The 11,387-nt window shown below is 37.3% G+C and overlaps 1 protein-coding gene across 1 annotated transcript in view; it reads right to left on the bottom strand.

Moving 5' to 3' along the window:
- LUZP1 (leucine zipper protein 1) overlaps positions 1-10,911 on the bottom strand; it is a 69,970-nt gene extending 59,059 nt beyond the window's left edge. Inside the window, exon 1 of the mRNA XM_023732116.1 lies at positions 10,064-10,911. The gene's annotated coding sequence lies outside the window, so the exon portion shown is untranslated. The remainder of the gene's footprint in view (positions 1-10,063) is intronic.
- Positions 10,912-11,387: the final 476 nt, after the last annotated feature.

Genomic DNA, 11,387 nt, shown 5'->3' with positions numbered 1-11,387 from the left:
CCCTGATGGAGCAGGAGAAAGGTGGGGTGCAGAACTCAAATTCCAGTAAAAAGACCAGACTTAATGGTCTGACTGAGACTGGAGGAACCCCAGAAAGCATGACCCCAGGACTCTGTCAACCCAGAACTAAAACCATTCCCGAGGCCAACTCTTCAGACAGGGATTGGACTGGACTGTGGGACATAAAGTGATACTCGTGAAGAGTGTGTCTCTAAGCTCAAGTAGATACAAGAGACTAAATGGGCAGCTTCTGTCCAGAGGTGAAAATGGGAAGGCAGAGAGGGTTAGGAGGTGGTTGAATGGACATGAGAAATCAGGGGTGGAAAGGGGGAGTGTGCTGTCACAGTAAAGAAGAGCAATTAGGGTCACATAACAATGTATGTATAAATTTTTGCATGAGAAACTAACTTGAAATGTAAACTTTCACTTAAACTACAACAATAAACAAAAAAAAAAAAAAGAATCTTGCAACACATTTTAACATTAGCATGTTGTTAGTTGCTGTCCCCAATCCATCCCTCAACAACAAAACCCTCTACTCAGCTCCTACTAATGACACAAATTCCACTCCATCAGACTTTACTAAGGACATAAGATCACTTAAAATATTTCTTCTTCCTGGTTCATTCACTTCCTGTGTCTGTTTTTGTCTCTGTATCATAATTCAAGTTTACATCTGCAAGTGATCAGGGTTGTTAGAATTTCAAAGAACACAAATGTACATAGTATGCAATAAATATTAGCTGAATAAACTGATTTGGAATACAAGTGACTTAGCACACAAATTAGATTTATGAGATCACCCACTACAACTACAGATTAAAGTGTAAATTCCTTAGTCTTTCACTCAAGGCCTTGGCACATTGGCCATTATCTTTTTCCTCCCTGGACAGACTGCTGTGGTTAGGTGCCGTCAAGTCAGTTCCAACTCATAGCAACCCTACGTACAACAGCAAAACATTGCTGGGTCCTGTACCATCCTCATAGTTGTTGTTATGTTTGAACCCATTGTTGCAGCCACTGTGTGAATCCATCTGGTTGAGGGTCTTCCTCACAACTGGACAGACTGATCTACTCATTATTCCTTGAGGACAAATTTCTTCATATATCTTTGCCCAGACATCTCCCATGCCAGAATGCCCTTCTCCATCTCATCACATCTGTTCAGTGGAACCCTTCCACACCCATGGCTCGTTAACTCCTTCCTTTCTCGAGCATCTACTGCTATCAGACATATCCATACATACTGCTATGACAGAAGCATTGTTCTCTTATACAGTAAACTCACAGACTTTTTTTTATGTTTATGCCTCCAACTACAATGTACAACTCTTTGAATGTGTGGACTTTTCACTTCTTTGTATTCCCACCAATACTCAGTACAATGTTATGATCATAATGGCTATTCAGTAAAGATCTGTTTAAGGAAAAAAGCAAAAGAGGGAGGGAGGGTTATCCTCAGGATCCACTAAGTTAAGAGTTTCTTAAAATCAAGCCCTTATCAATGGCCTATATTCTTCAGTTATTTTATGGAGCACAATTTGTACTCCTCAATGGCTTCCCATCACTTTAAATAAAAACCCTGTACAATTTGGCCATTGCCTTCCTCTGCTACTATATTCTTCTACCACTCTCCCTGATCTCTCTTATTCTCTGCTCCATACACACTGGCCTCCTTGGGTCCCCCAATAGGCCAGTTCATTCCCACCTTCGGATCCTTGTACCTGTGGCTTCCTCTGCCTACCCTCTGATCTTTCCATGGCTGCTACCTCCTCATAATTCAGTCACATTTCAAATATCACTTCCTCAGAAATGCCTTCCCTGACAACGCTGGCTAAAGCTGCACTCCCTCCCATTCCTCCCTACCATTTTATTTTCCTCCATCTTTAGCTGATAGTATTGTTGATAAGTTTACTGCTTGTCTCTCTCAACTAGAATATAAGTTCCATGAAGGCAAATGTTGTCAGTCTTTGCTCACCACTGTATCCTAGTACTTAGAACACTATCTGGCATGCAGAAGGCAGTCAATAAATATTAACCAAAAGAATGACTGAGTCTGTTTCTTCTCAGCTAATACTGTAGTTCTCCTCAAGGGTATGAGCATTGTTTTCCATTTCTTTACCTCCCACAGCAAAACAAACTAAGTACACTGCAATCACCCAATAAATTCTCCATTAACAAGGACAGAAATACAATTTTTCCTTTTCCAGCACATGCCTCCAATTACGTCTTAAACTAATTCAACAAATACTCATTGAGTAGTGTCATAGTTATCTAGTGCTGCTGTAACAGAAATACCACAAGTGGATGGTTTTAACAAAGAGAAGTTTATTCCCTTACAGTAAAGTAGGCTAAAAGTCCAAATTCAGGGTGTTGTCAGCTCCAGGGGAAGGCTTTCTCTCTCCCTCGGCCTTCTCATCAATGTTCCCCAGGACTAGGAGCTTCTCGGCGCAGGCGCCCCGGTCCAAAGGACGTGCTCTGCTCCCAGCAATGCTTTCTTGATGGTATGAGGTCCCCCTGCCTCTCTGCTCACTTCTCCCTTTTATATCTCAAGAGACTGCCTCAGGACACAATCCAATCTAGTACACTGAGTCCTGCCTTACTAACACAACTGCCGCCCATACTCCCTCATTAACATCATAGAGGTGGGATTTACAACACATAGGAAAATCACACAATACCGGGAATCAGGACCCAGCCAAACTGATACACACATTTTTGGGGGGGCATAATTCAATCCATGACAAGTACCTACTATGAACCAGGCACGGAGCTAGGTTTCATTTTAAAATTTATCATGCTCATTACTGAAATTCTGAAAGAGCCAATACTTGATTATAAATTAAAGCAGCTCTGCCCATCCCATCTGGTGACCTCATTTTACTGACCAATGAAATGTGACTAGTGGTAGTTGCCTGCAGGGCACTATACAAGCACAGTTGTTATTTTTGATATTAGAGACTACACAGAGCACTTTACTATCCAATTATATGTCAATCTCTCATCTATTAGTGCTCTTCAAGAGAGCGTTTTTCAAAAAGCAGCTATAAAAAACATTCCTGAGAAAGCCGTAGACATATGAATGTGAACTGATGTTAGATGACATTAGAGATAATTTTCTTAGGTGTGACAACAGTATAGTGATTGTGAAGGAGACTGTCTTTATTCTAAGGGGATGCATACTTTAGTATTTACAGGTGATGTGTCATGATGCCTGTAACTTATCAAATAGTTTAGAAAAATTTATATAGATATATTTATGTAAGTACAAACAAGGCAAAATGTTAATACCTGTTGAATCCAGGTGAGAAGTATGAACACTAGACTATTCTATCAGCTTTTCTGTAGGTTTGAAAATTTTCATAAGCTGGTGGGGAAAAATGTTTCTCTGAAGAAGATTAATAGTGTGTTTTTCTAAGCTGTAACTACTAGGTTGATTTTCAATACAAGTTTTAACATATAGTTAGACAAAGATTAATACAGAGTGCACACAAAACTCAGAAATTAAACTACTCAATCTCAAGAAATATTGGGAAAAAAAAAAAAGAGGAACAGCAAAAACTATCCAAGGCAACTTCCAGTCCAGACAAAGTCAAGTCCCTTCTTCTTAAGCAGCCATATTTTGGAACCCTGCATGCAGACTGAATCTCTCAGCCTCACCTTCCAAGGGAGATAAACACAATGAGGATATATATGAACGGTGCTCTTTAAGTTCACAAGTATTTTGAAAATATAATTTGGTTACTGTTGATGTTGTTACTTAAGCAGATGTTAAAACTACGTATAACCACAACTACCAGTGTAATAACTGATTCAGATAAGGATCATCGGTGGATGCTAAAACCATTTGGTAAAAGGTTGCTGGAGAATATATTCACACTGTGAATTACTCAGATACTTACAAAGGGAAGTAGGTACCTTTGCAATACAGAGGTCAAACAGCATCAACAATAACAGGACAAAATGACCTTATGTGCCTCCCAATATGATGCAAGAGGAAGTAGACAGCATCATCTACGTAATATATTTTACAATAAATATTTACCTTGAATCTAAGCATGAGGAAACAACCAAACAAATCCATTTTATGGGATATTATAACAGGCCTGAGCTCTTCAAATGAAAATGTTATTAAAGAAAAAAAAAAAAAAAGAGGGTAGGGCTGATCTAGATCCAAACCAAAAAACCAAACCCGCTGCTGTCAATTCCAACTCATTAACGACCCTATAGATCAGAGGTCTGCAAACGAAAGTTTTATTGCAGCACAGCCATGCCTATTCATTTATGTATTTTCTATGGCTGCTCCTCCCTTAGGACAGAGATAATAAGGCCCATGAGTCGAAAATATTTACTATCTGGCCCTTAATAGAAAAGGTATGCCAACTAATGCTATAGATTAAAAGAGAAATGACAATCAAATGTAACACAAGATTCTTAAAGTGGATTCTGAAGGGTAGGGGTAGCTATAAAGAACATTTATTCGACAAATGGGCAATTTTCAGCATGAGCTAGTATTAGATGATATTATTGTATCAATGTTGAATTCCTTGGGTGTAATAATGATATTGTGATTATGTAGAAGAATGTCATTGTTCTAAGCTAAATACATGCTGAAACATGCAGGGATGACAGGTCATGATGTATGCAACTTGCTTTCAAATGTTTCAGAAAAAAAAATTTAGAGAGAGACAAAAAGAGAGAAAGAGAAAGAGAAAGCAAATGTGACAAATTATTAGCAACTGTGAATCTGGGTCAGTGGTTCTCAAATTTCTTTAACTCAGGATTCCTTTACACTCAAAAAGAAAGACCCCAAATTGTTTTTATGTGGCTTATATATCTATCTATATTTACCATATTAGAAATTTAAAACAGAAAATTTTTTATTTTAATTTTTGTGAAAATACACAGAACGTACACCAATTCATCAATTTCTACATGTACAATTCAATAAAACTGGTTACATTCTTCACATTGCATCACTGTTCTATCTCTACCCGTATTGTTTCATCACCACTGACTTAGACTGACTACCCCGTAAACTTCTCATCTATGCTTTAGAGTTACTACTGTTGACAGTCTGTTCTCAGATAGATAATTCTTTAAAAGAGCACAATGTTCATGGTGAACATTCTTTACTAATTTAGCTAAACAGATGTTTAAAGATGACTTCAGAGGTAATTTCAGTTCAGGGTTTGAAGATTTTCTAAGAGCAATAGATTCAGGAGTTCCTCCAATCTCAACAGATCCAGAAAGTCCAGATTCTGTAAAAACTTGAAATTCTATTCCAGATTTTTCCCCTTTCGATCAGGAATCATCTTAAAACCGAATTTTAAAATACTTGATTTTAAAGCAAACCCATTATATGTTAACATTTAAAAAAAAAAAACAAAAAACTGTATTTTCCAATTAAAAAAATTTAATGAAAGAATGGCATTTGGTTATATACTTCTGTAAATTTCTTTAGTCTCTGTTGCTGCGCTCTCCTGTTTCTGCATTTAATTGTTGTAACACTGTGTTTTGTTTGAAGTATATGAAGAAAATACAACTTCACAAAGTATGTACTTGAAAGGGGAGTATCTGAAGATGACTGGATATATTCTTCTTTAATACCACACCATAACCTGACCAGTAATAGCTTCTTAAAGGTTAACTGCAATGTGGAATCTGAAACCGTATCAATGCACTCTTCATACTGTTACATTAAAATCTACTGGTCTGTGTTGCACTTTGAGTGAATCTTTCACCTAGGCATTGATCTTGTAAAATCATGCATTAATCATCTGGAAAATACTGGTTCACTGAGTTGACAAACATGCAGACCTTCTAAACATTGACACATTTCATTATGTTGTTGTTTTTAGGTGCCATCGAGTCACTTCTGACTCACAGCAACCCTACGTACAACAGAAATGAAATACTGCCTGGTTCTACCCCATTCTCACAGTCATGTCAATCCATCTCGTTGAGGGACTTCCTCTTTTTCCCTGATCCTCTACTTTACCAAACACGATGTCCTTCTCCAAGGACTGGTCACTCCTGATAACACGTCCAAAGTACATGAGACAAAGTCTCACCATCCTTGCTTCTAAGGAGGATTCTGGCTGTACTTCTTCCAAGACAGATTTGTTTGTTCTTCTAGCAGTCCATGGTATATCTCATATTCTTCACCAACACCATAACTCAAAGGCATCAATTCTTCAGTCTTTCTTATTCACTGTCCAGCTTTGGTATGCATATGAGGCGACTGAAATACCATGGCTTGGGTCAGGTGCACCTTAGTCCACCAAGTGATGCCATTGCTTTTTAACACTTTTAAGGGGTCTTTTGCAGAAGATTTACCCAATGTAATATGTCATTTGATTTCTTGACTGCTGCATCTATGAGCATTGATTGTGGATTCAAGTAAAATGAAATCCTTGACTACTTCAAACTTTTGTCCATTTATCATGATGCTGCTTATTGGTCCAGTTGTGAGGATTTTTGTTTTCTTTATGTTGAGCTGTCATCTATACTGAAGCCTGTAGTCTTTGATCTTCATCAGTAAGTGCTTCAAGCCCTCTTCGTTTCCAGCAAGCAAGGTTGTGTCATCTGCATATCGCAGGTTATTAATCAATCTTCCTCCAATCTGATGCCACGTTCTTCTTCATATAGTCCAGCTTGTCGGATTATTTGCTCAGCACACAGATTAAGCATGATGAAAGGCTACAACCCTGACACACACCTTTTCTGACTTTAAACCACTCCGTAGCCCCTTGTTCTGTTCGAATGACTGCCTCTTGGTCTATGTACAGGTTCCACATGAGCACAATTAAGTGTTCTGGAATTCCCAGTCTTCACAATGTTATACATAATGTGTTATGATCCACACAGTCAAATGCCTCTGCATAATCAATAAAACACAGGTAAACACCTTTCTGGTATTCTCTGCTTTCAGCCAGGATCCATCTATTATTGTTCGGACAGACGAGTGGTGGTATTTCATTACACAATAGCAAAAAAATCACTTTTGTTAACATCATCGCCAAACTCAAGAGAAAAGCCGTTAAGTACTGAGAGCTGCCAAGCTCACAGTGGCAGACAAAAGTTACCCTAAATTCTAATTTTTTCTTGAAAACTCAAATTTTGTCCTTGGCAAATACTGTCTATTATTTTTCTTGAATGACAAGCTCACTGCATTCATTTCAAGAAAATATCTACCAAATACTCAAGTCTAACCAGTTTGTCATTGTAGTGTTTTTCTTCAATAAGCATCACACCTTGATATACAGCAGAAGGATTTCATGTGTACTTCCCATTTCATCACACAGAATACTAAAAAGATAGATACTGAAGAGTCAAGAAAATTAATAATTTTTACTGCTTCATCAAGGATATTCTTAAGGGAAACTGGCATTTTTGTTTTACTGAAAGTGTGTTTCCATGAAAAATATAATTATTATTAATACAATTTGATGCCACTGTTTTGATTTATGCTAAGGAGCCAGTAGTTTTATCTGCCACTGACAATACAAATGTCACCACAGTGAAAAAAGCAGATAATGTCTTAGTATTATTACAAAAATAGTTTTGACCTTGTGGACTCCCTTAAAGGGTCTCAGGGACCCTGAGATCTATCACCATCCTATCGAGAACCACTGATGTAGGTGAAAGGGATAAGGGTATACACAATACTATTCTTTCAACTGTTTAGTAGGTTTGAAATTTTTCAAAATAACTGAATGGGAAAAAAGAAATCATAAAATTTCTAAACTATTTTTTAAAAGCAAGAGAATACACCTCCTCCAGTGTTAATGAATACATGGCATAGTAATATTCTTCAAAAGAAAAAGGCAGGGGGGATAGTGGAAATGAATTGTCAGGCTTTAGCAACCAATAAAGGCCCATATAAAAACTTCGCCCTCCAGGGTTTATTTCAAGAAGAATCCATGGACTCAACAGATGGCCCCAGATAGAGTGGGAGAAAAATGTATAACAAAACTCAAATTCCTAAACAAAGGCCAGACTTACTGGACCCGTAGAGACTAGATGAACCCTCAAGACTATTGCCCTGAGATACTATTTAAACTTGGAACTCAAACCACTCCCAGAGGTCACCTTTCAGCCAAATGACAGATTGGCCCATAAAATATCACCCATAAGTTCTGTGCTCCTCAAAATAATCATCTAGATGAAGCAAAATGATTAATATTTACCCTAGACCAAAGATGAGAAGGCTGGGGGGACAGGGAAGCTAGATTAACGGAAACGGAACAACCCAAATGGAAATAATGAGAATGCTGATATATTGTGAAGAATGTAACCAATGTCACTGAACATTATATACAGAAATTGTTAAATGAGAACCTAGTTTCCTGTGTAAACTTTCACCAAAAACACAATAAAATATTTTTTTTAAAAAAAGAGAAGAATTCAGGTAACAAGGAACTACTACAACAAAACAAATACAGGAGGTCCACAATCCTTTGTGGATATGTTTTGGAACTTAGAATTTTTCAGATTTTAGTAAGATAATATAATAGGGACTGGGACAGCACCCGGTAGGCAAACACATTAATATTTCTGTAGTTAAATATGTGAATAATCACACCAAGTGAGACAAACGAAGATTATAAATAGCTTCACTTTAGTTCACGTCAGGTTTTATCACAAAATCTATTATGTTTTTCATTTTAAAGTGCTCTTTAGTTTTTGGAATTGCATATAAAGGACTGTGGAATTCTTAGGACTATGCTACACTCCTACTCAAATCATTTCATCAGCCAACACTAGTACTTTCAAGACTTTCAAGAGTTTGTGATTCCAATGTTGTTGCATATTCCATTGAAGATCTGGATAAACCACATTCATAGAAACAGGTGGTTAGAAATAGGCACAGCACTAGAATACATCATTTTCATCAGGAGTCAAAGTATTCAGAGAAAACATGGGTTGGGATGGCGTAAGGCTACTCATGTTGGATGGGGTTGTACATAAATCATAGCTAACCAATATAAGACCTTATAGCTGTCAAATGAGATACTAATTCACTCCCACCAGGATGGCTAAGATGATTGAAAAAAAAAAAAAAGAAACAGAAAATAACAAATGTTCACGAGGATGTGGGGAAATTGGAACCCTTATCCTTTGCCAGTAGAATGCAAAACGGTACAGCCATGGTGGAAAATAGCTTGGCAGTTCCTCAACGAACTAAACACAGAACTACCATATGACCCAGCAATTCCACTCTTAGGTATATACCCAAAAGACTTGAAAGCATAGACTCAAACAGATAATTGTACACCAACGCTCATTGCAGCACTATTCACAATAGCCAAAAGGTGGAAACCGAAATGCCCATCAACAAATGAATGGATAAACCAAATGTGGTCATATTGGTATTAAAAAGCAGAACCGGGGATTAAATCCAGATCTGCCTAATTATAAAGCTCTTTTTTCCACTAAGATATGTTGCTTCATCTATCTTCTCAATCATTATTCAGTCTAATTAAATTGTCTTCAATTCTTATACTCTCTGCATTTGCAGTGATTAGCGTAGTAGTCCCTTGCATGGGCAAATACAATATACATTTGCTGAAGACTCTGTTTCTATGTATTAGATATAAGGGGAGGCTACAGTCAGAAAAATCCAGGCAAAGAGAAATCGCAACAAAGGTGACTTCTCAAAAATTGTTTTCTCTTCAGGTTTTTCCAAAGGGATGGGGAAGAGCCTCCAATGCTACCGCAAATTAGCCTGAAGGAGAGATGTAAAGAAATCTTTTCATCAAAGAGAGAGAGGGAAAAGCTAAGTCCAACCAAGATCTGGTTACAGCAATGCAGAGATCATGCAGTACATACTGCAGCAAAATCAGGTGCTGACAGCTGAGAGATATCAAGCAGCATAAGGCTTGAGAAAAAAAATCTAGAAGCACTTAGATCCTAAAAACGCCTTTAAACAACTGCAGGGGACTGATGCAGGACAAAAGGGTGGGGTCCAGCTGAAGCAGTTTAAGAGTTAATTTCATGAAACAACTCACAAGACAGCAAACAGATCATAGGGGTAGCTCATGTCTGCCACTCATTTTACCTTTTTTTCCACGTAGAAGAGGTAAGCTGTTTTCTCAGTTCCCGGCAAATCCAATATCGTTCAAATATTGTTTCTCAGCCTGCTAGATGGCTAGACTAGGACACAGTAATGACGCAGCAACATCCTTCCACCACCTCTCTAACAGCAGGAAGAGAATGAAAGACCAGAAGAAATGAGTAGCTAGGAATGAACTTCCCTCACATTCCAAAAACCACAAGTTATTCTTACTTATACAAGAGAGATGACTATTAAGACATTAATCCCAAACCATTTCTTTATCTTTCAGAGTGGAGTTAAATATTCTTTTAAATTTTATTCCATTTAATTTTGTTCTGCTGTCCTTAGACAAGTTCCTCCTCATCTCTTTGGGTCTTGGTTTTCTCATTTGTAAAACAAGACTTAACATGGCAAACCCTAGACCTGCCTACCTATCTCACAGAAATGTTATTTGAAGGAAATGTTAATACTTGGAAAAGTTAAAAGCATGATATACTAATAATAGCTAACATTTACTGTGTGCTTACTTTGTTCCATTCCAAGCCCTTTACACGGACTAACTCATTTATTTCTCAGAACAACACTATGCGGTAGGTATTATCATCCCATATTTCAGATGAGTAAACTTGAGGTCTAGAGAGGTAGAGTCGCTTGCCTAACTTGCCTAAGAAATATCATATGGTAGAGCTGGAATTCAAACCCAGACCATCTGGGTCAATCAATTTGAGTGTTACTAAATTAATATACTTGTAATCTGTAATGAAACTACTACAGCACACGGCTTGAAGAAGAAAACACAATAAACTAGGCAAACATTCAACAAATATTTGAATTCTACTTTGTTCCAGCTACCATACACTATCAACTTTAATGCGTTCTGAGATTGACACACTATAAACTTATGTGGAACAGAGGCTCTGGAGTCACACAGACCTGGTCACACAATCTGTCACTTAACAGCAGTATAGGCAAGTTACTTAACTGTGTCTCAATGTCCTTACATATAAAATAGGGATAATACTTACCACATAGAATTAAGGACTAAATGCATTATAAACTCTGAGAATACTGACTGGCACATAGTAAGTGCTAAGCAAATGTTATTAGCTACCACTATTAATATTAATATTTTACCAATCTTCTTCACCATTTTACCCATTTTCTACACACACACAAAAAAAAATCTTTAAAAAATTTGCCTCAAAGCTATCTTATAATTTTGAAATGGGCATATGTACTGGATTTCATATTTCATTGTTTTCACACTTTGGTAATATTTCCCAGTAAATTTATAATCCATGTAACATCGCTGCTTAGATGTAAGCAT

The sequence above is a fragment of the Trichechus manatus genome, unplaced genomic scaffold (genome assembly GCF_000243295.1).
Source record: "Trichechus manatus latirostris isolate Lorelei unplaced genomic scaffold, TriManLat1.0 scaffold00048, whole genome shotgun sequence".
In the NCBI taxonomy this organism is placed as follows: Eukaryota; Metazoa; Chordata; class Mammalia; order Sirenia; family Trichechidae; genus Trichechus; species Trichechus manatus.
Note: the sequence above shows the minus strand (reverse complement) of the source record. Positions and strands in the feature narration are given on the sequence as shown.